At 53.1% G+C, this 21,800-nt stretch overlaps 1 long non-coding RNA gene across 1 annotated transcript in view; it reads right to left on the bottom strand.

Annotated features, from left to right (window-relative positions):
• Positions 1-19,466, bottom strand: part of LOC141727830 (uncharacterized) — a 305,593-nt gene extending 286,127 nt beyond the window's left edge. Inside the window, exon 1 of the long non-coding RNA XR_012578674.1 lies at positions 19,394-19,466. This is a non-coding gene — a long non-coding RNA (uncharacterized LOC141727830). The remainder of the gene's footprint in view (positions 1-19,393) is intronic.
• Between the last annotated feature and the right edge of the window lie 2,334 nt (positions 19,467-21,800).

Raw genomic sequence — 21,800 nt, 5'->3', positions numbered from 1 at the left:
GCTGCCAGAGCCCAGCCCAGCCCAGCCCTGGGGGCTCAGCTCTGCCCTGCAGACTCCTCCCAGCACAGGGCACTGCCCAGGGGCATCTCCCTGGCAGCAGGGCCTTAAGGGAAGCCCAGACAAACAGAGATGCTGCAAGCCAAGGAGCTGCTGCTGCTGTGTGTAGGGAGAGGAGGCTGAGGAGGCACTTTCTGAGGGAGATCTGAGGCCCATCTGCTGATGCCCAGGCTGACAGAACAGGAGTGTCAGTGACACAGCCAAAGCTGACAGCCCCTTTCCCTTCCCTTTAGGACAAAGCTGAGAGCAGCCCTGACCATACAGCACCATCTCCAGAGCAGGAGGAATCTGCCCTGATGGGGGTGGCTCCTTCCACCTCCAACTTCTCCCCTGCAGTGAGAGGGGAGAGCTGCCCCTGGCAGGTGGCACATGCCCTGGGCTGGCCAAGAGCCCTGAGGGCTGCAGGAGCTGCTCTGCAGGACAGCCCTGGGCAGCCCTGGCTGCAGCCCCAGCTTCAGCCCCTGCAGCCGTCCCTGGCAGCAGGAGCCGTCCTGCCCTGTCCCTCTGACGGTGCCCAGGGCAGTCCCGCTCTGCAGCACATCCTCCTCCTGCTGCTCCTCCTGTGCCACAGAGAAACTGGGAGAGTCCTCCTGACACATCCCCCAGGCAGTGGGGTGTGCTGGCTTCAGGAGATCCCTCCAGGAGCACGGGGGACATTGCCCTGCACCCACACACTCACCATGCACAGGGCTGTGAAGATCTTTCCCCAAGTGAAGTCTCAGCTCAATGTCTTCCCAATCCTGATTGCCTTCAGCCTGTCTCTGCCTGGCTCCTGTCCCCTCAGTTCCTGCAGGCAGAGCCCTCAGCCTGCTGGGCTGGGAGAGGAGCTGGCCCTGGGAAGAGCTGTTCCTTTAAAGCTCAGTAGCACAGACACAGCACAAGGCCTTTAATGAGCCTCTTGGGGATTTGGTGTTGTTTACATCAGACTCAGTCCCTGAGAGAGTGCTCAAAAAACTTCTCAAGAACTCAAACTCAAATTAAAAGTCTGAAGTTTCCTGAAGTTTTAATGGTTCCCACTGAGGAACACAACTGAGAAAGTGTCCCCAAGTTCCAGTTAGAGCAGAACACTGGAGGCAGTGATGACAGCTGGGGACAAACAAGGCAAAGGTGTCTCTCGTGCTGAGCAAACCTGGATGTGTTTGAGGAATGCCAAGGGCCAAGGCCTGAGCCCCAGCCCCTGGCCAGGCAGATCCTGTCCCTCCCTCCTTGCTCAGGGCTCTTCCTGGGATGGGCACTGGAATGTGGGGATGTGCAATGGCAAGGGCAGGAGCATGGGGCGGCCCCTGCCAGGCTGCTGAGCAGGGACAAGGAGGCAATGAGGCCCCAGCCCTGCAAGGGTCACTTGTCTCCTGCTCCTGCCTCAGGCCCAGGCCCAGCAGCCATGGCCAAAGTGCTGCCCAAGTTGGCTCTGGCAGGGCTGTCTTGCAGCTGCTGCCCATCCCTGTGCCCTGTGCAGCCCAGGCTGTCCCACGGTGTCTCTGCCCTGCACCTCTGTCCCTGCAGGCTGTCGGCATTCCCCGGCTGCCCCACCTGGCTGGGCCCTTCCTTTGTTGACAGCTCTGCCTCCTGCCTGCCTCTGCCTGCCCACACAAAGCCTTGGGCTGCTCCAGGCTCCTTCTGGGGGATGTGCTGCACCAAAGCCCTGCCCTGGCAGGGAAATTCCTTTGTCCTTCTGTCCAGTCCTGATCTCCTCAATGGCAATTTACATTAAGTTTTTCCATTTTTCTCCCTTTTTACTATTATATTTAAAAGATCCACCATCTCTGAAACCTCCCTTCAATCCCTCCCAGGGCTCTCCTCTGCTGTCCTCAGTCCCGACCCCACTGAGCACAGAGCTCCTCTGTCCATTTACAGTGCTCATGTGCTTGAGGCCATGATGCACTGAGGTGCCTGGACAAGAAGGAGGGTTCTTTTCTACAGGAAGGAAACCACAGAGCCCCAGAGTTTTGAAGGCCGATCAGAGGCAGCCTCAAGGAGGCCAAGGCCGGCCAGACCTGTTTGTCTTCAGAGTTATTGTCTGGGAGAAATCCTTGGATAGACAGAGTTTGGGATGCCAAATCCTAGTTTTTTTCATGAGCACCTGGACAAGAAGGACACTTCTTTTCCATAGGAAGGAAAGTACAGAGCCCAAGTATTTCACAGGCAGGTGAGAGCTGGCCCTCAGGAAGCCAAGGGAACCTAGACAGTCCTGGCAGCTTTTGTCTGGGACCTGTCCTTGGATATAAGGAATTTTGGAGGCAGATTCCCAATTTTGGCCAGAGACGCCTGCATCGAAAGATGTTTTTTTCAATGGAAAGAAAAGCACATCCCTCCAGTGTTTTGAAGGCAGATGAGAGGTGGCCCCCAAGATGCCAAGGCCATCCAGAGGAGTCTGTTCTGGCAGGTTTTATATAGAAAGAATCTTTGGATTTAATCAAATATAGAGGTAAAATCCTAATTTTGGCCATGAACACCTGGAGGAAAAGGAGAGTTCTTTCCCACAGGAAGGAAAGCACTGAACTCCAGAGTTTTAAGGGCAGATGAGAAGCAACCTTCAACATGCAAGGTCAGCTGGACCAGTCAGGCCAAGCCCAACAAGACCTCCTTGGAGCCCTGCAGCACCACAATTGTCCCTTGGTTCCATAAGCCCCCATAGTATCAAAACAGATCTTTGTTTTCATGAGGCCCAGTGACACCACAAGCAGTGGTCTTGGTTTGGAAGATGTGGGAATATGCTCTAAGCCCAGTGCCCATGGTGCTGGTCTCTTCCGCCCGAATTTTCTTGATGAATTGGCAGACCAGCTGTAGGAGAAGGGCAAGAAGCCAGGGATGTTGCAGGGAATGCTCCAAGCGCGGTGCCAGCAGGCCCAGCCCAGGTGGGGATGGCTGCAGGTACCTGCGCTGTTCTGTGGAAGAGGCCACGGGCGGGGTCCTGCTCTTGTGTGCACTGCAGGGCTGCACCTGGCAAAGAGCAAGTGCAGCCAGAGCTGAGGGGCTGCGGGAGAGGCCGGAGAACACAGCCCAGCCCTGCGCTCCCCAGGCAGGGACAGCCCCAGGATGCCCCAGGGGATGGAGCACGGCCCCTGCGGGGGGTCTGCCCGGCCCCTCTTCCATCCTGTCCATGGGAATGGGATGGGATTGGGTGGGATGGGATTGGTTGGGATGGGATGGAATGGTGCCAAGTTGGCTGCAGGCACCAACCCTGTGGGGCCGCTCTGCCACTCACCCTCCTGCGGCAGCTCAAACGGCACCACTGCTTTGGTTTGATGTGCTGGGGCAGCTCCAGGGCCTTCTTCCTCCTCTTTCCCCCAGGCCCCCTTGGGCGCTTTCAGGGGTCTCTGGTCCATGATAATGACTGGTTTTGTCCTGGGGCTGCCCCCAGCCCAGCCAAAGTGGCCCAGCTTGGAAGGAATCCCTGGCCCCAGGTGTCTAAGGCAGCCCGACAGGTTCTTTAGGAAGGGCTCAGACCATCAGCAAACGCTGCCCGGCTCTGCGGGCACAGTCCTATCCCCATATCTTTCCCTGAGAGCATTTGAATTTCTAAATGAGAATCATTTGAAGGGAGGGGATTTACATTTTCCATTTCAGAGAAGCCTTCCGCCTTCATTAGCAGACACCTCTCTCTTAAACCAAGACAATTGTTTATCATCTTGCAGATGCACAGTTGCTGGGGAGCCCCGTTTTACACCAGGGACCTGGAGAACCATTCCCAGCAATTGGGAAAATCCTAGGTGGTCCATCCACCCATAGATGAGGTCTCCAAATGTACCCTGAAATTGGGTCCAGCTCTTAGAGGCCTAAAAGAGCAAGTCCAAGGGACTTGATGATATTTTTTGGCCCAGAAAGCCCTGCAGCTGATGGCACACTTCACAATCAGCAGGGGACACAGCTAGGCCAAAGCCCAGACCTCTGCTGGGAGCCTTTCCCCTCAAATACCCTTCAAGCAGACCTCCATGCAAGTCACTTGGGAAAGTTTCTTCAAATGATACATTTCTGGCACATAACTGCACAGGGTTATGTGAAAGATTCTAAAGCAGCTGCTGTGGAGTCAAAGAGCCAGCACTAAGAGTCCCTGTCATCTCTTTGTAGCTAAATCCCACTTTGGGGGAATTGAGGGAGTTTGGAACGAGCTAGAGAACAGATCTCTGAGTGTTTTAGATGATGCCATTGCTTTTTCTTCTCTTCTACATAGAGAGGAAGGGTGAGTTTGGCTCACATCTGCACTGCATGGCTCACAAGGCTGCAAGACTTGTAGTTACAAGAGCTTTGAAGGATTTCTTGGCCAAGAAGACACTGCCAACCAGGATATTTATGTTTTGCAGCCAATCCTTCAATATTTTGTCTTAGGGACTCATGATACAGTGTAAGCTTCTTTAGCCAATCATGTTACGACACACAAACTTACAGCACTGCATCCTAAGCTTCTTGTTTACCATTGTAACTTCTTTTTTTTTCTATATCTTCAGCCCTAAAACTCTAAACTTTCCTCCACTTCAGCCTTCCCATGCCTGGTACAGGGCTTGTGGCCATCTCCAGGCACCGCTCTGGCAGGGATCCCCGCAGCTCCGGCCCCTGCCCACCCGCTCTGTCACCAGCACAAAGGCTTCAGCAGAACCACCAAAGGCCAAGGGACTTCTGGCCATTTCCCCTTGCCCACTGCATGCCTGGGCAGCTTGCTGAGCACAAGCACCCTTCTCCCCCTTCAGGGCCTCAGGGCCCCTCAGCTTGCTGTACTGCTGCGCACAAGCTCCCTTTTCAACCTTTCCTGCCTCTTGCCCTGCAGACCCTTTGCAGCAAAGGAATGCTCCTGGCAGTCTGTGTATCATAACACATTCTAGAATTTATTTTTACTGTAATCTATAATATATAATAATAGGTAGAATTTTATATACGCTATAATTTATTTATTTACAATAGAAATAAAAAATTGAAAAGAAGAAAAAAAATCTTAAAGAAATAGAAAATTCCCCCTGGCTCAGGCGGACAGAGCCTGCAGGATCAGCTCTTTCCAGAGCTCCAGCAGCGCAGCCAGCCAAGCCCCGACAGACGAGGCCGAATCCTCCATGCCCTGCTAAGCTGATCTTGCAGCCTTTGGATGGTGGAATATTAGCCCACACTGTATTGCTCAGAGGACATGCAGTGTTTCAAGTGCCAGCTGGGACACGTGTGAAATACAAAGCTGTGTTTCGTGTCAGGTACAAACAGGCCTTGTGTCTATTTGTGTTAGTGATATGTGTGGAGACCGATAGTGGGACAGTTGTGAATTCTAATAATACCTGAGGAAAGTAAAGCGTGGAAGAAGTCCTTTGAACCTATCTTTTGTTTGCAATTAACCTTGGTTGATTGAGGATCATTTGAATTAAACCGTTAAGGATGTTGCTCTTAGCTTGTAGTTAAGGCTTAAAGAGTTCTGCAATAATAACCTTTTGAAGTGGAATTTTAGAATATTACTTGTATCCTTGAAACTATACGTTTGGAATATATATAAAGGAAATATGCTTATCTCACACTTAACAAAAAAGAGAAGAGCAGCTTGAGAAAGGAAGATGAACATCAACTCAAGGATTTACATTTTCGACCAAGGGAAGCTTGACATCACTGTTAGATTTATAGTCTCTGTAACCAAAAGGTGGAGCCACATCTGGGGAGCTGAACTCCACCAGATGGGATTTGTCTTTCTTCTTTCGGAAACTGGACCATCACCATATGGGGACACTACTTTTTGGGATACATCCTGAGAAAAACTTAATCACAATAGTGTATAAAATTGCCACAGAAAAATCAGGAATAGAAACTGCTGATGAGTAAAAACTGGAACAGAAACTGCTGAGAAAGCTGATAAGTACTCCTGTAAATACCTGTAAGACTCAACTATTGGTGTGCAGTAGGAGGGACAGCTTCCCCCATTGTACCCAGTACTGTATTGGTCATACTTCACCATATTAAATAATAAATTGATTGCTGCTTGAATATTGGCCTTTTCAAGCTTCTCATTTATAACAGGCGCAGAGGTGCAGGGACACCGTGGGACAGCCTGGGCTGCACAGGGCACAGGGATGGGCAGCAGCTGCAAGACAGCCCTGCCAGAGCCAACTTGGGCAGCACTTTGGCCATGGCTGCTGGGCCTGGGCCTGAGGCCACGAGGGGGCAAGTGACCCTTGCAGGGCTGGGGCCTCATTGCCTCCTTGTCCCTGCTCAGCAGCCTGGCAGGGGCCGCCCCATGCTCCTGCCCTTGGCACTGCACATCCCCACATGCCAGTGCCCATCCCGGGAAGAGCCCTGAGCAAGGAGGGAGGGACAGGATCTGCCTGGCCAGGGGCTGGGGCTCAGGCCTTGGCCCTTGGCATTCCTCAAACACATCCAGCTTTGCCCAGCACCAGAGACACCTTTGCCTTGTTTGTCCCCAGCTGTCATCACTGCCTCCAATGTTCTGCTCTAACTGGAACCTGGGGACACTTTCCCAGTTGTGTCCATCTGTGGGACTCATTAAAGCTTCATGAAACTTCAGAGTTTCATTTTAAATTTGAGTTCTTGAGAAGTTTTTTGAGCACTCTCTCAGGGACTGAGTCTGATGTAAACAACACCAAATCCCCTAGAGGCTCAATAGAGTCCTTGTGCTGTGTCTGTGCTGCTGAGCTTTAAAGGAACAGCTCTTCCCAGGGCCAGCTCCTCTCCCAGCCCAGCAGGCTGAGGGCTCTGCCTGCAGGCACTGAGGGGACTGGAGCCGGGCACAGACAGGCTGAAGACAATCAGGATTGAGATGACATGGAGCTGAGACTTCACTTGGGGAAAGATCTTCACAGCCCTGTGCATGGTGAGTGTGTGGGTGCAGGGCAATGTCCCCTGTGCTCCTGGAGGGATCTTCTGAAGCCAGCACACCCCACAGCCTGGGGCATTTGTCAGGAGGACTCTCCCAGTTTCTCTGTGGCACAGGAGGAGCAGGAGCAGGATGTGCTGCAGAGCAGGGCTGCCCTGGGCACTGTCAGAGGGACAGGGCAGGATGGCACCTGCTGCCAGGGACGGCTGCAGGGGCTGAAGCTGGGGCTGCAGCCAGGGCTGCTCAGAGCTCCAGCTCATGCCCAGCTCATTTCTGAGGGGCTTTTCATGAGCTCATTCAGGGCAGGAGTTCCCTGCTTTGGTCTATTCTTTCCCAAATCTGTGCTCCCACTTTTCCCTGCCGCACTTTGGTGGCAATGGAAACTCAGCTGTACAGGGCAGAGCAGGGGCTGAGGCTCTGAAACCATTCCTGGGATTCCTGGGAACCTCAGCAAGTGCCTGCACCTGCCCAGCCTCCAGATCCATGCAGCATCTCCTTTCCATGGTGCCCGGGCTGGGAGAGCTGTTCTTTAATCCCTGCAGAGCCGAGCAGCTGCAGGGCAGGGCTGGCCCAGGGGCTGGGTTGGGCTCGGGCAGCTCTGGCAGGGAAGGAGCCTGGGGCCACAGGAGCAGCTCGGGCTGGGACAGCTCCAGCAGCAGAGACGTGGGCAGGGAGGGAGGGAGGCAGTGCTGAGGGAAGCCCTGCTGCAGGGCAGATGTGGCACCTGCCGGGCCTGCCCTGCAGGGCAGACACTGCCCTGAGCAGCACAGCTCTTGTGTCCCCTCGCAGCCAGCACAGCCCCCAGCCTGGGGGCTCGGGGCCCTCAGTCCCTCCTGGGCCGGCAGAGCAGCCCCAGAGATGAAGGGCATCTCAGCGGCCCTGTACCCATTCCCTGCTGACCAGGGCCTGAGGGCCACTGTCCTGCCCTGCTGCTGCCTGGCAGGGGCTGGGAAGGGCTGGCCAGAGAAAGGCTTTTCCTCAGGCCCGGCTCTCTCTCTCTCCTTGCCTTGCCCAGGTGCTGCTGGCATTGCTGAGGGGCTCTGTGCAATGGCAGTTCCAGATGCAGGGCCTGGCCCAGCCCTTGGGCTCCTCCTGTGCAGGCTGAGCACAGCAATGCGGTGTCCCAGCTCCCTGTGCCCGGGCAGCTCTGGGCAGGGCAGCCTGGGAGGCTGGCAATGAGCCCACTCTCCTGACTCTGGGAAAGGCAGGAGCCACTTTGTGTGCCAGGGATCCCTCTGCTCTCAGCTGTGTCTCCTGGCTGTTTAGGCTAATGCAGGAGTGGATCTCAGAAAGGTGCAAATACAGGGCAGCTGGAATAGGAGAGAGGGACAGAGCAGCTCTCCTCAGTCTGTACTAAGCCTCAGAAAATCCTTCTGCCTCCCTGGACTCTCTGTTCTCCCCTGGTGCAGCAGAATCTCTCGTTCTGCCTTCTGTTATCCCCATCCCTTGAACCAGGCAGCTCTTCTGCTTTAGGGTAACATTCTTTATCCAAGTCCAAACACCAGGACTGACCCCTGCGGTCACTGTTGCCCTGCACTGACTTGGGATCAGGGCTGACTACCAGGTGTCCTGCAGACCAAGGTCCAGCTCCACACACAACATTGGCCAGCAGCAATCAGGGCTCCAGCAACAAAAGTGAAGGAAGGTCTCTGAGACGTGGACAGGGCGAGGTGCTCAGTGGCAGGAAAAGGTCTATGAGAAAAGGCTTTGCCTTTTCTGTGAGAAATCTCCCCTCAATTATCACTGTAATTCCTTCTTGAAAAGTTTCTAATGTCTGGAGACAGCAAATGTCCAACAGCAGCTCCATCAGGCACTTCCTCCTGCTGGCATTGGCAGACACGCGGCAGCTGCAGCTCCTGCACTTCTGCCTCTTGCTGGGCATCTCCCTGGCTGCCCTCCTGGCCTCATCATCAGCGCCGTAGCCTGCGGCCACCACCTGCACACGCCCATGTTCTTCTTCCTGCTCAACCTGGCCCTCAGCGACCTGGGCTCCATCTGCACCACTGTCCCCAAAGCCATGCACAATTCCCTCTGGGACACGAGGAACATCTCCTACACTGGATGCGCTGCACAGCTTTTTTTCTTTCTGTTCTTCATTGGAGCAGAGTATTTCCTCCTGACCGTCATGTGCTATGACCGCTATGTGTCCATCTGCAAACCCCTGCACTACGGGACCCTCCTGGGCAGCAGAGCTTGTGCCCACATGGCAGCAGCTGCCTGGGCCAGTGCCTTTCTCACTGCTCTCGTGCACACAGCCAATACATTTTCCCTGCCCTTGTGCCATGGCAATGCCCTGGGCCAGTTCTTCTGTGATATCCCTCAGATCCTCAAGCTCTCCTGCTCCAAATCCTACCAGAGGGAGGTTGGACTCATTGCAGTTAGTGCCTGTTTGCTATTTGGTTGTTTTGTGTTCATTGTTTTCTCCTATGTGCAGATCTTCAGGGCTGGGCTGAGGATCCCCTCTGAGCAGGGACAGCACAAATCCTTTTCCACCTGCCTCCCTCACCTGGCAGTGATCTGTCTGTTTGTCACCATCAGCCCAATTTACCACCTTAAGCCCCCCTCCATGTCCTCCCAATCCCTAGATCTGGCCCTGTCTGTTCTGTACTCGGTGGTGCCTCCAGCCATGAACCCTCTCATCTACAGCCTGAGGAACCAGGAGCTCAAGGCTTCTGTGAGGAGACTGCTGACTGGATGCTTTCGGAAACATTAAACTGCAGGGTAATTTCCGCCAATCACTTGTAATAAAAGTCGTCTTTAATACTTCTTGATGGTTTCATTTGGAGGGTTTACTTTTTTTCATATTGTCCACAAATAAATGTCAATGTTTGTGCCATTTCTCATTTTTTTCCTCTCCACCTTCCTTATGGACACAGACTGTATCAATGAGGAGCGGCACTCTCAGTGGCTTTAAAGGAACTAAATCATCTGCCAGCAGAGTTTTCTGCAGAGATGCCCTTTTGTTGCCTTCTCTGGAGCTGCAGCAGCAATGTCTGTGTGCAAAGCTGGGGGCAGATCAGTGCTGGCCCAGCAGCTGTGCCCAGCAGCAGCAGCACTTGGTGTTGCCAGTGCTGCTGCCGTGGCCCTGCCCCGCTGCCCTGGTGGCCCTGGTGTTGCTGCAGGGCCTGAGTGCTCTCGGGGCCGGGCACAGCCCTGGGGGTGGCAGTGCCGGGGCTGCAGCAGGGACAGGCCATGGGCACTGCTGGGGCAGCGCTGATGCCTCAGGCCAGGCCCTGGGGGCTCCAGGCTCCTTGCCCAGGCTCTCTCAAGAACACAGCCAGGCCAATGATCAGCACAGAAAAGCCCCGTGAGCAGCCCCAGGCTGGCCGTGGGCAGGCTGGGGGCAAACAGCATGGCTGGGGCTCTGCAAGGGCCCTGGGGCAGACGGGAAGGAGCAGCAGAGCAGGGGCTGATCCATCCCCAGTGCGCTGCACAGCCCAAGGCAGCGTCCCAGAGCATCCTCATGGAGCTGCCAACAACATCCCCCCTCTGCAGCCCTGGCCTCTCCCCCAGCTCACACAGGTGCCCCATCCTTGCAGGCACAGACACGGCAGCACTGGCTCAGCAGCCCCTGTTTGCATTGCACACAGCAGGGGGAGCACCCCCATGCTGTTGGTGTGGGGACATGAAGCTGGGGGAGCACAAATGCCATCAGCCCCTGGGGCCAGCAAGGGCTGGGGGACACCAGGGAAACCACTCAGCTTTGTCCTGGCCTCTGCAGTCAGCCAGAAAGTTTGTTCCCATCAGATGGGAGTTTCCTGTGCCACTGCAGATGCTGTTGCTCAGAGCCAGGGCTGCCTGGCAGCCACCCCCAAACAGCCCTGAGCATTTCCTTTGCTTCACCTTTGCTTTCTTTCCTTGGCCCTGATCCAGATTTCTTCCCCTTGCCCACCCCTCTTACCTCCCCTGCAAACAGACCATCCCTGTTTGCCCTTTCCTCTCTGTCCCCACTCTCCATTGCCGTTCCTGATTTGGCCCCATGGGAATGTCCATGGTCCATCAGGACCATCCTACAAGTGCTGCAGGAATTGTCTGCAGGCTCCTGCAGTGCCTGGTGCTGCTCCCGTGCCAGAGGCACCCCAGGCCAGGGGGGCACATCTGGGCTGCTGTGTCTGGCTCTGGGGCTCCCTGTTCTGGGCACTGAGGAGGAGCTGCAGAGGCTCTGCAGGACTGACAGGATGGGCTTTGGGGCTGGCAGGAGAAGCTGAGGGACCTGGGCTGCTGGAGCTTCTCAAGAGGAGGCCCAGGGCTCATCCTGCAACTGCTCCAAGGGTGGATTCAGAGAACCACAGAATCAGCCAGGTTGGAAAAGACCTTGGAGATCATCAAGTCCAACCTGTGCCCTGACACTGCTCTGTCTCCCTGAGATTCCTCTTCTCCAGGATAAACAACCCCAGCTTCCTCAGCTGCTCCTCAAATCATTTGTGTTCCAGACCCCTCCGCAGCCTTGTTGCCCTTCTCTGGACACGATCCAGCCCCTCCATGGCCTTCCTAAACTGGGGGCCCAGAACTGGACACAGCACTCGAGGAGTGGCCTCACCAGTGCCGAGTGCAGGGGAAGAATCCCTGCCCTGCTCCTGCTGGCCACACCATTCCTGATCCAGGCCAGGAGCCATTGGCCTTCTTGCCCACCTGGGCACACTGCTGCCTCATGTCCAGCCTGCTGTCCATCAGTCCCTGCAGGTCCCTTTCTGCCTGGCTGCTATCCAGCCACTCTGTCCCCAGCCTGTAGCACTGCAGGGGTTGTTGTGGCCAAAGTGCAGGACCTGGCACTGGGACTTGTTAAACCTGACCTTGTTGGATTTGGGCCCTGGATCCAGCCTGTCCAGGGCCCTGTGCAGAGCCCTCCTGCCCTCCAGCAGATCCACACTCACACCCAGCTTGGTGTCATCTGCAAAATTGCTGATGCTGGACTCAGTCCCCTAATGCAGATCATCAGTGCCGATATTGAAATCCACGCTGGCTGGCCCTGACACCTGGGCCATCCTGTGGGTGCCCTGGGGTGGCACTCAGGGTGATCTGTTCCATAACCTTGCCGGGCACCCAGCTCAGGCTGACAGGCCTGGAGTTCCCCAGCTCCTCCTTCCAGCCCTTCTTGGGGATGGGCTCACACTGGCACCTCCAGTCCTCTGGGACCTCCCTGCTGAGCCATCACTGATGGTAAATGAGGGAGAGCAGCTTGGGGAGCTCCCCCACAGCTCCCTCATCCCCCCGGGATGGATCCCATCCAATCCCATGCCCCTGTGAGAATCTGAGTGGCTCAGCAGGTCCCCAGCTGCTTCCTCCTGAAATACAGGGGATTGTTCTGCTCCCTGTGCCCATCCAGCAGCTCAGCAGAACACTTGTCCCAAGGACAACCTGTCTTATTCTTGAAAACTGAGGCAAAGAAGTGGTTAGGTACATCAGCCTTTCCCTCATATTTGGTAACCACATCTCCCCCAATAATGAATGGAGATTGTTCTTGTACCTCTCTTTGCCATTAATGTATTTATAGAAAGATTTTTCTTATCCCTCACAGAAGTGGTCTGGTTAAGCCTTAAGTTTCACCTCTCCAATTTTCTTTCTGCATCACCTAACAACATCCTTAAACATTTCCTGAGTTACCTGCCTCTCTGTCCAAAGGTGATGCACCTTCCTTTTTTACCCCAAGTTCCTGCAAAAGGCCCATCACATACAGAACATCACCTGTTGGCTAAAGTACACCTCAGAGGAGGAAAATACAAGAGTCTATAAATTAAAACAGGGAAAGCAAGCTAGGGAAGTAAAAGAAGAAGAGGCTGGGAAGGCTAACAAAAACTGGGACTCCCTTGACCACCTACCTCCTCCTACCCTTGCAGTACCTCAAATCCCTCCTCCAGTTCCTCTTTCTGTGGAACCAATTCCTCCTCCTCTCCCAGCTGTCATTCCTTTACCACCTCCTAACCCAGTTACACCTCCACCACCTTCCCCTCCACCCTCTCCTTACTCTCTTTACCCTTCACTACCGTCCCCTTACCTCTGCCATCTCATGCACCCCTTATTCACCAGCAAGTTCCTGCTCTGCCTCCCCCAGCACAAACGAGAAGCCAAACAACATCTCAGAATCTCATGCCCAAGAGTGCAGTTGCCCAGTCAGTCTCCACAGCTGATGTTGTAACACCTGGTCCAAAGTGGCAAAAGTGAAAAATTGTTCCCCCTCAGAGAAGTTCTCATGGGCAGGGTGGCCAGTGAGATTGGATTTGTAAACGCTCCCTTGACTGTGTCCAAAGTTGGAAACTTTAAGAAAGAATTGCGAAATTTAGTGGAAGACCCAGTAGGAATTGCAAATCAAATTGATCAATTTTTAGCCCTAATATTTATACATGGGGAGAATTGAACTCCATCTTTAACATCCTATTTTCCCCGGGAGAGACTCGATTAATATGAACTGAAGGAATGAAAATTTGGGAGTGAGAAAACCAACCTGGGCCCCCAGGTGACCAAAAAATGCCTTCAGTGGAGCCTGACTGGGACCCTAATCAAGAAGAGGGGAGAAGGAATATGAGAGATTACAGGTCCCTGATGACCAGAGGGATAAAAGAATCAGTCCCTAGAGGGAGTAATACCAGGTTAGCGTTGGACGGCACCCAGGAAAAAGACAAGACCCCAGCACCATGGCTCAATGGGCTAAAGCAAAACTTCCAGATTTACTCTGATGTTGACCCAGATAGCCCAGAAGACCAATCTTGGGTTCCCTGCAGTCGGGGATGACCCCAAGAATCCTTTTTTCCCAGCCTGATGTTTCCAAGAAGGAGTCTGAATTCTTTGGCTCTGGTTTCCAAGGTTGTTTATTGTTTCTTATCTATAACATTTTTTCTCTGGCCTGCTGAGATCTTTTCAGCAGGTCAGACAGAGGCACACTCTCCATTCCGGGGCTGGTGTCTACGTTTTATCCTATGAACTATGTGTACTTTATTTATCATTATTTTCCAATACCTAAAGACACACAGCAGGGGACTTTCAATCAAAACAAATGCACCTTTTATTGCATGCCCATAGCAAATGTAACAGAAGGATTAGAAAGGCGATAAAGGACAGAGAGAGAGAGAAAGGAGGGTTGGGTTGGGGGAATAGCTACCAACAGGGAGATGAAATCCTCGTGGTCTGGCCAACAGATCCATCTGGTCACGTCGGGGAGAATCTCAACATCTTTGGTTAACTCAGGGCTCTTTTATAATCTACCACCGGGAGGGAGCAGGACGGCACATGGAGGGCACAGTGGAGAATAAATGCATTGGGAACAGGCACAGACAGTCCAGGTCTGAACAGCACAAACCGGTGCCAGCAGTGAGCGGGGCCCGTTGTTTCAGGACTGGTTCCTATGGGAAACATCCCGCTTCCCATGGCAGACATCCCGCTCCAGTCAGGCCAGCACCCCTGGGTTAGAATTTGAAGGGTCTCAGTCTCAGTCCTTGGGGAGCGCTTCAATCTCTGTCCTTGACGGCGGCTGTGAGGCAGATGAGGGATCTTGGACCGTCTCTAACAGACTGACATCCCAAAACATAGTAGTAATTATGCATTTCCCCTTAAAAATATAAGTTTTGGAATTAGGAGAATTATAAATATTTTTCTTATTTATAATACTATTAGTCTATATTTGTAATACAAAATTTTAATATTTATATCTAAAAAACCAAAGCTGTTTTGCCAGCAAAAAATTTATTGGTCATTAGTTCTAAGTAACACAATTCCCAACATTAATTCATTCAGAAGTGTGGCTATTGATTTTTCCTTCTTTATGCTAATCAGTCCTATTTTGAATCCTTTTGTCATCTTTTTTATCATTTTCAAAGACAGGATAAAAGGGGCCACATTGGGGTCCGTGGAGACATTTCTGGGGCACATTTGGGGCAGTTTTGGGTCTGGAGAGGGAATTCAGAGAGAACTTGAGAGTCTGGAGGAAACTTGGGTGAGCCAAGTGGGCACTTGGAGGGGCACTCAGGGATTCTGAGGGACAGTTCGGGGTCCGGGGCAGCACTTGGGGGGCTCTGACGGGGATCGCTGAGGCGCGGGGGGTGATGGGAGTTGTAGGCACGGGAGGGTGGGTGTGTGTGTGTGGGTGGGTGTGTTTGTGTGTGTGTGTGTGTGTGTAATGCAGTTTAACGGGGCCGGAGAGCATCACGGGAGTTCGAGGCCCAGCTGCAGTGGCTCTCAGTAAAGGCGCGGGGCATGACGGGAGATGAAGTCCCGGCTGGAACAGCACTGGGCAAGCGCCGCGGAGCATGATGGGAGCCGTCGTCCCGGAAGTAGCTCCACCGCTTTGTTTGGGGGTCCGGGAAGGCACTTGGCGGACACTTCTGCGTCCGAGCCGTGACTTGAGATCCTCGGGGGAACGCAAACGGTTCGGGAGCGCTTCGGGGGAGCTCCGGGAGCTTTAACCGGGCTCTTTAGGGCGGGGGCACGGCAGGAGTTTTAGGCGCGGGACTGTGTTCTGAGGGGCTCTGGGGCCGCGGTGGAGGAGAGGAGATGAATTCCCAGAAGTGGCTGTACCGGGTATCTGTAGGGTTGGGAGCACTCAGGGTATCCGGGGACGCTTTTGGGGGCTCCCGAATGGGCGCTGAGGGGACACTGAGGGATCCTGGAGGGTTTGGGGGACACTTAAGGGACAAAGGGGCAGCGGATGTAGGGGCTTCTGTGGAGCGCAGGGCATGACGGGCGTTGCAGTCCCGGCTCCAATGGGGCTCAATCAGGCCGCAGGGCACGACGGGAGTTGTGGCTACTGTAGGCACCGTCCCCGAGTCTCCGATCTCCGGCGCTGATTGGCTGCTCGCGGTGATGGGCGGGAGTCTCAGCAAATGGGATACGGTGGAGGCGGGAACAGCCCATTCAACTTATCCAGTCCCTCCCACTACAGCCCAGTTCATCCCCAGTACAGACCAGTGCAACCCCAGTACAGCCCTGTTTATAACAAGTAGAACCCAGTACGAGCCCAGTGCCCCTCCAGTTCCTCCCAGTACAGCCCAGTCCCTCCCTATACACCTGAGTTTATTCCCAGTCCCTCCCAGTTCATCCCAATGACATCCACACGATGCCCCAGTGTCCCCAGTCTTCTCCGCAATGGCCCAGTATGTCCCAGTATCCCCGAGGGCCACTCCCAGTCTGTCCCAGTGTCTCCCACAGCGTTCCCAGTGTCCCCAGTATGTCCCAGTCCTCCCCAGTGTTTCCAAGGACAGTTTAATTTCTCACAGTGGCCGTGGCAGCCAAACCCAGCAGTGGGGTCAGTGCAGTGCCCATGGCCACAGCCCCTGGCAGTGCCCAGTGCAGCTTGGGCTGATTATCCACCCTCACAGCTGGCCCAGGGCAGCTCTGCAGTGCCTTTGGTGGCACCTGGGGCTGGCACACACCTGAGCAGTGTGTCTGTTTGCACTGGGGAAACTCAGCAGTTTGAGATTGCTGCAAAAACCCCAAAAAGGGCAAACCCCTCTTAGGCTGAGTGCAGTCAGCTCTGCAAGCACAGCAGGGCCCAGGGCAGTGAGGACAGACAGGATGGGGCTGGGCAATGTGGAGCAAGGTTGTGCACACTGGGTCAGAGCTCCAGGCACAGCTTCTGTGAGCAGGCCAGAGCTGCTGAGGAGAGACCCTGGGTCAATATCAATCACAGAATGCTGCAATCACCTCTGCTCTAAAGAGAAATTTAACAAAAGACACCCTTTAAAAAAGGAATGTGTATTTTATTACTGCTCTTTGAAATCTTTCTCCATAACTGGACTAGGAAAACTTTAATGACCCTCTCTGGGCTTTGCTGTTGTTTACATCAAACTCAGTCCTTGACAGTGTCTTCACAAAACTTCTCAAGAACTCAAAGTTAAATTTAGTCTCCAAATTTTCTTGGAGTTTTAATGGCTCCCACTGAGGACCATGTCTGCCTGACTCTGCTTGCCCACACAAAGGCTCCTTCTGGGGTTCATGCTGCACCACAGCCCTGCCCTGGCAGGGAAATTCCTTTCTGTTTGGGTCCCTTCTGTTTTCCCTATCTGCCCATTGCATTAATTCTTTCTCTGGCTGTTCTCTATTATGCCAAAATGATCCACCATCTCTGAAACCTCCCTTCAATCCCTCCCAGGTCTCCTCTGCTGTCCTCAGTTTCCACTCCACTCAGCACAGAGCTGCTCTCATTTGCTATTTCAGAGGGTATAATTTACTCAGGCCTGAGCTGTAGTGAGGGATAACTCCCAACATCACATGGAAATGTAATCCTACCAGTGTGTTGTTTATATACAGTCACTAAATGTGAATTACAATTTACCCATTTCCATAAATCACACCCCAAGTTCCCAGATTCAGTCCTTGTTTTCTCTATCCCTGCACCCTTCAGCCAGATGTCTTCATCTTCCCTCCAACCATTCCTGCTGGGAAAGCAGCCCCTGCATGCCTTGTTCCTGTGCTGAAAGTTCACAGGCACAGTAAAAACTGAATTAACCCTTTTGGTATCAGCCCAAGGCTCTGTGTGGACAGGCAGAGGCAGGCAGGAGGCAGAGCTGTCAACAAAGGAAGGGCCCAGCCAGGTGGGGCAGCCGGGGGATGCCGACAGCCTGCAGGGACAGAGGCGCAGGGCAGGGACACCGTGGGACAGCCTGGGCTGCACAGGGCACAGGGATGGGCAGCAGCTGCAAGACAGCCCTGCCAGAGCCAACTTGGGCAGCACTTTGGCCATGGCTGCTGGGCCTGGGCCTGAGGCCACGAGGGGACAAGTGACCCTTGCAGGGCTGGGGCCTCATTGCCTCCTTGTCCCTGCTCAGCAGCCTGGCAGGGGCCGCCCCATGCTCCTGCCCTTGCCATTGCACATCCCCACATGCCAGTGCCCATCCCGGGAAGAGCCCTGAGCAAGGAGGGAGGGACAGGATCTGCCTGGCCAGGGGCTGGGGCTCAGGCCTTGGCCCTTTGCATTCCCCAAACACAACCAGGTTTGCTCAGCACCAGAGACACCTTTGCCTTGCTTGTCCCCACCTGTCATCACTGCCTCCAGTGTTCTGCTCTAACTGGAACTTGGGGACACTTTCTCAGTGGTGTCCCTCAGTGGGAGCCATTAAAACTTCAAGAAAATTTGGAGTTTAAATTTAACTTTGTGTTATTGACTCTCAAAGACTGTGTCTGATGTAAACAACAGCAAAGCCCTGAGAGGGTCATTAAAGTTTTCCTAGTCCAGTTATGGAGAAAGATTTCAAAGAGCAGTAATAAAATATACATTCCTTTTTTAAAGGGTGTCTTTTGTTAAATTTCTCTTTAGAGCAGAGGTGATTGCAGCATTCTGTGATTGATATTGACCCAGGGTCTCTCCTCAGCAGCTCTGGCCTGCTCACAGAAGCTGTGCCTGGAGCTCTGACCCAGTGTGGACAACCTTGCTCCACATTGCCCAGCCCCATCCTGTCTGTCCTCACTGCCCTGGGCCCTGCTGTGCTTGCAGAACTGGCTGCACTCAGCCTAAGAGGGGTTTGCCTCTTTTTGGGGTTTTTTGCAGCAATCTCAAACTGCTGAGTTTCCCCAGTGCAAACAGACACACTGCTCAGGTGTGTGCCAGCCCCAGGTGCCACCAAAGGCACTGCAGAGCTGCCCTGGGCCAGCTGTGAGGGTGGATAATCAGCCCAAGCTGCACTGGGCACTGCCAGGGGCTGTGGCCATGGGCACTGCACTGACCCCACTGCTGGGTTTGGCTGCCACGGCCACCGTGAGAAATGAAACAGTCCTTGGAAACACTGGGGAAGACTGGGACATACTGGGAACACTGGGAACGCTGTGGGAGACACTGGGACATACTGGGAGTGACCCTGGGGAGGACTGGGACCTACTGGGGACAATGGGGCCATTGTGGGGAAGACTGGGGACACTGGGGCATCCTGTGGATGATACTGGGGGGGAACTGGGAGGGACTGGGCTGTACTGGGAGGGACAGGAGGGGCACAGGGGTTGTACTGGGTTCTACTTGGGATGAACTGGGCTGTACTGGGGTTGTGTTGGTCTGTACTGGGGAAGAACTGGGCTCTACTGGGAGCGACTGGAGAAGTTGAATGGGCTGTTCCCGTCTCCACCGCATCCCATTTGCCGAGACTCCCGCCCATCACTGCCCAAAGCCAATCAGCGCCTGGTTTAGGACCTCGGAAGCGCTGCCTGATATTGGCACCATTTTTTTTTTTTTTGCCTGCAACTCCCGTCATGCCCCGCAGCCCCTTTAGGCCCCTTTGGAGCCGGGACTACAACGTCCGTCATGCCCTGCGCTCCACAGAACCCTGAGACCCGCCACTGCTTTGTCCATTAAGTGTCCGCCAGACCCTCCAGGATCCCTCAATGCCCCCTCAGCACCCATTCGGGACCCCCCAAAAGCGTCCCCGGACCCCCTGAGTGCTCCCGATCCCACAGATGTCCGGTACAGCCACATCTGGGAATTCATCTCCTCTTCCCCGCCGCGGCCCCAGAGCCTCTCAGAACAGTCCCGCGTATAAAATTCCTGTCGAGCCCCCCGCCCTAAAGAGCCTGGTTAGAGCTCCCGGAGCTCCCCGCAAGTGCTCCCGAACAGTCTATGTTTACCCGAGGATCTCAAGTCACGGCTCGGATGCAGAAGTGTCCGCCAGGAGCCTTCCCGGACCCCCAAACCAAGGGCTGGAGCCACTTCCGGGACGACGGCTCCCATCATGCTCCGCAGCGCATTTCACGCACTCTTCTAGCCGGGACTTCATCTCCCGTCATGCCCCGCGCTTTCACTGAGAGCCATCGCAGCTGCGCCTCGAACTCCCGTGATGCTCCGCGGCCCCGTTATACTCTGTTAGACCCGCGCCTACAACTCCCATCAATCTCCACGCCGCTGAAAGCCCCTTCAGAGCCCCCAAGGGGCCCCAAATTCCCTTCCCTGACCTCCAAGGGCCCCCGTGGACCCCCAAGTGCTGCCCCGGACCCCGAACTGTCCCTCAGAATCCCTGAGTGCCTCTCCAAGTGCCCACCCGGCTCCCCCAAGTGTCCTCCAGACCCTAAGTTCTCCCTGAATTCCCTCCCCAGACCCAAAACGGCCACAAACGTGCCCCAGAAAGTTATCCATGGACCCCGAAGTGGCTCCTTTTACCCTTTCTGTGAAAATGATAAAAAAAAAGATTAGAAAACGATTGGAAATAGGACTAATTACCATAGAGAAATCAAGAGCGCACTGGTTAATGAATTGATGAAGGGAATTTTGTTAATTAGAACCAATGACCAATAAATTTTTTGCTTGCTAAAAAAGTAGATTTTTTAATATAAAAATTTAAATTTGGTACTACAAATATAGAATAATACTATTATAAACAAGAAAAAATTAGTTATCATTTATTAATTCATTGCATTTAATTTTATGGGAAAATGCATACATTTTTTGAAATAAACAGGGCCAGGAGACTTCTTCTCCTTTATAATGCCTTTATTAAAAGTGATCAGCTCAGGATTGGGCGGCTCGGCAGGGCTGCAGTCCCCGTCGCGTCTCCCAGGGCGACTCAGAGGAGGAGGATATGCGCAGCTCTGTCCGCTAGGGGCAGAGCCGGGGGATCCAGTCCTCGTGGGAGCCTTTAGGGCGTGAGGTCCCCGTCAGATGTTGCGTTGTCAGTGCGGTCCCCCTCAGTCTCGGCGCTGGGGACGACTCCCATGGTCAGGGCGAGAGGGACTCCGCATCTCTGCAGGCTCAGCACTTGGCTCCTCACATCCAGACATAATTTTAGTCTCTCAATTCTTATTTGGCTCGTTGTTTTTGGGGTTTTCTCGTTGCATTTCGAGTCGGGGTCCCACAAAGCATTCTGGACTTTGGAGTCACTTTGCATAACCCCCCCCACCCTCTCAGGTGTCTTCCCTATGTTGTAAGAGAGCACAGCCTCGGGGGAAGGGTCCACCGCACCCAGCCAGGCTTTTTACTAATACAAAAGAAGAGATAAGCCTTAACAACCCGGTATTACAATGACAAAACACTAAGAATTCTGGCAGAGCCTGAGACCTGGCTGCGTCCCTGCAACTCTTTCTCACAAAAAAATTATTAACCGATTTTTTGTTCATAACAGTCCCCCCTCTTTTTCTTTGATTGAGCTTAAATTCTTAAGCTCGCATCAACTCACAATTTTTGTTTTGAATCTACTATAAATCTCTTGTGCACTTTGGTAATCATGCTTACTTAACCTTGTTACTTTGCTTGGTTTTTCCAGATTGGTTTGTACAGCCACTACTGTTTTACTAAAACAGACAAATAAGCATAGTAAAAAGAGCAATCCTCCAAGTACACACACAGCGAGAAAAACCACTTTTTCCCATACATATTTTCTGAAAATCTCTAAATTCTCCCACCCACTGGGATCAAGTGTAGGAGTTTGATCTTGATTATTTACACATGCCAATCTTTTTATTTCGTTTGAAATGTCCCTAATAATTGAATTCTTTATTTTTAATACTGCCTGTAGCTGGATGACTTTGTTCAACACAGATTTTGGGATCCGAACTTGGCTTTTACAATTTTGGATTTTCTCAATTTCTATTTCACTTTCCCGGTTTTGTTTAATTTCTCCCAAATCATTATATATAGGAACTCCCAAACTTGATCCAGTTTCTTTGGGTAATAAGAAAATTGGTTTTATCACTCTAGCAATGCAGTTGCCAGATGAGATCAAATTTAGGGATTTAGAGCTCCCTTGAAATGTGTTCCAAAAGGGGTTTATCTCTTTTCCAGTACACTCATATAAATACTTGTAACAAACAGTTTTTCTTACTATTTTCACCATTTCTTTGCTTTTTACTAGATCTGCTGAGCTTGTTTCAGTAGCATCACATTCAAAGCAAAACCAGGCTTCCTCTATAGGGCACTCTCCCAGGAGTGGCTGCCTAAAAGTGGCAGTATTCTGGGCTATCCAATACATTCTCTTATTTTTCTGATAAAGGACCAATTGGGAGAGGTTAACACCATCAGGGTTAGAACTGATGTGGACTCTCA

Source organism: Zonotrichia albicollis, unplaced genomic scaffold, assembly GCF_047830755.1.
Source record: "Zonotrichia albicollis isolate bZonAlb1 unplaced genomic scaffold, bZonAlb1.hap1 Scaffold_254, whole genome shotgun sequence".
In the NCBI taxonomy this organism is placed as follows: Eukaryota; Metazoa; Chordata; class Aves; order Passeriformes; family Passerellidae; genus Zonotrichia; species Zonotrichia albicollis.
This window is presented reverse-complemented; position numbering and strand designations above follow the sequence as displayed.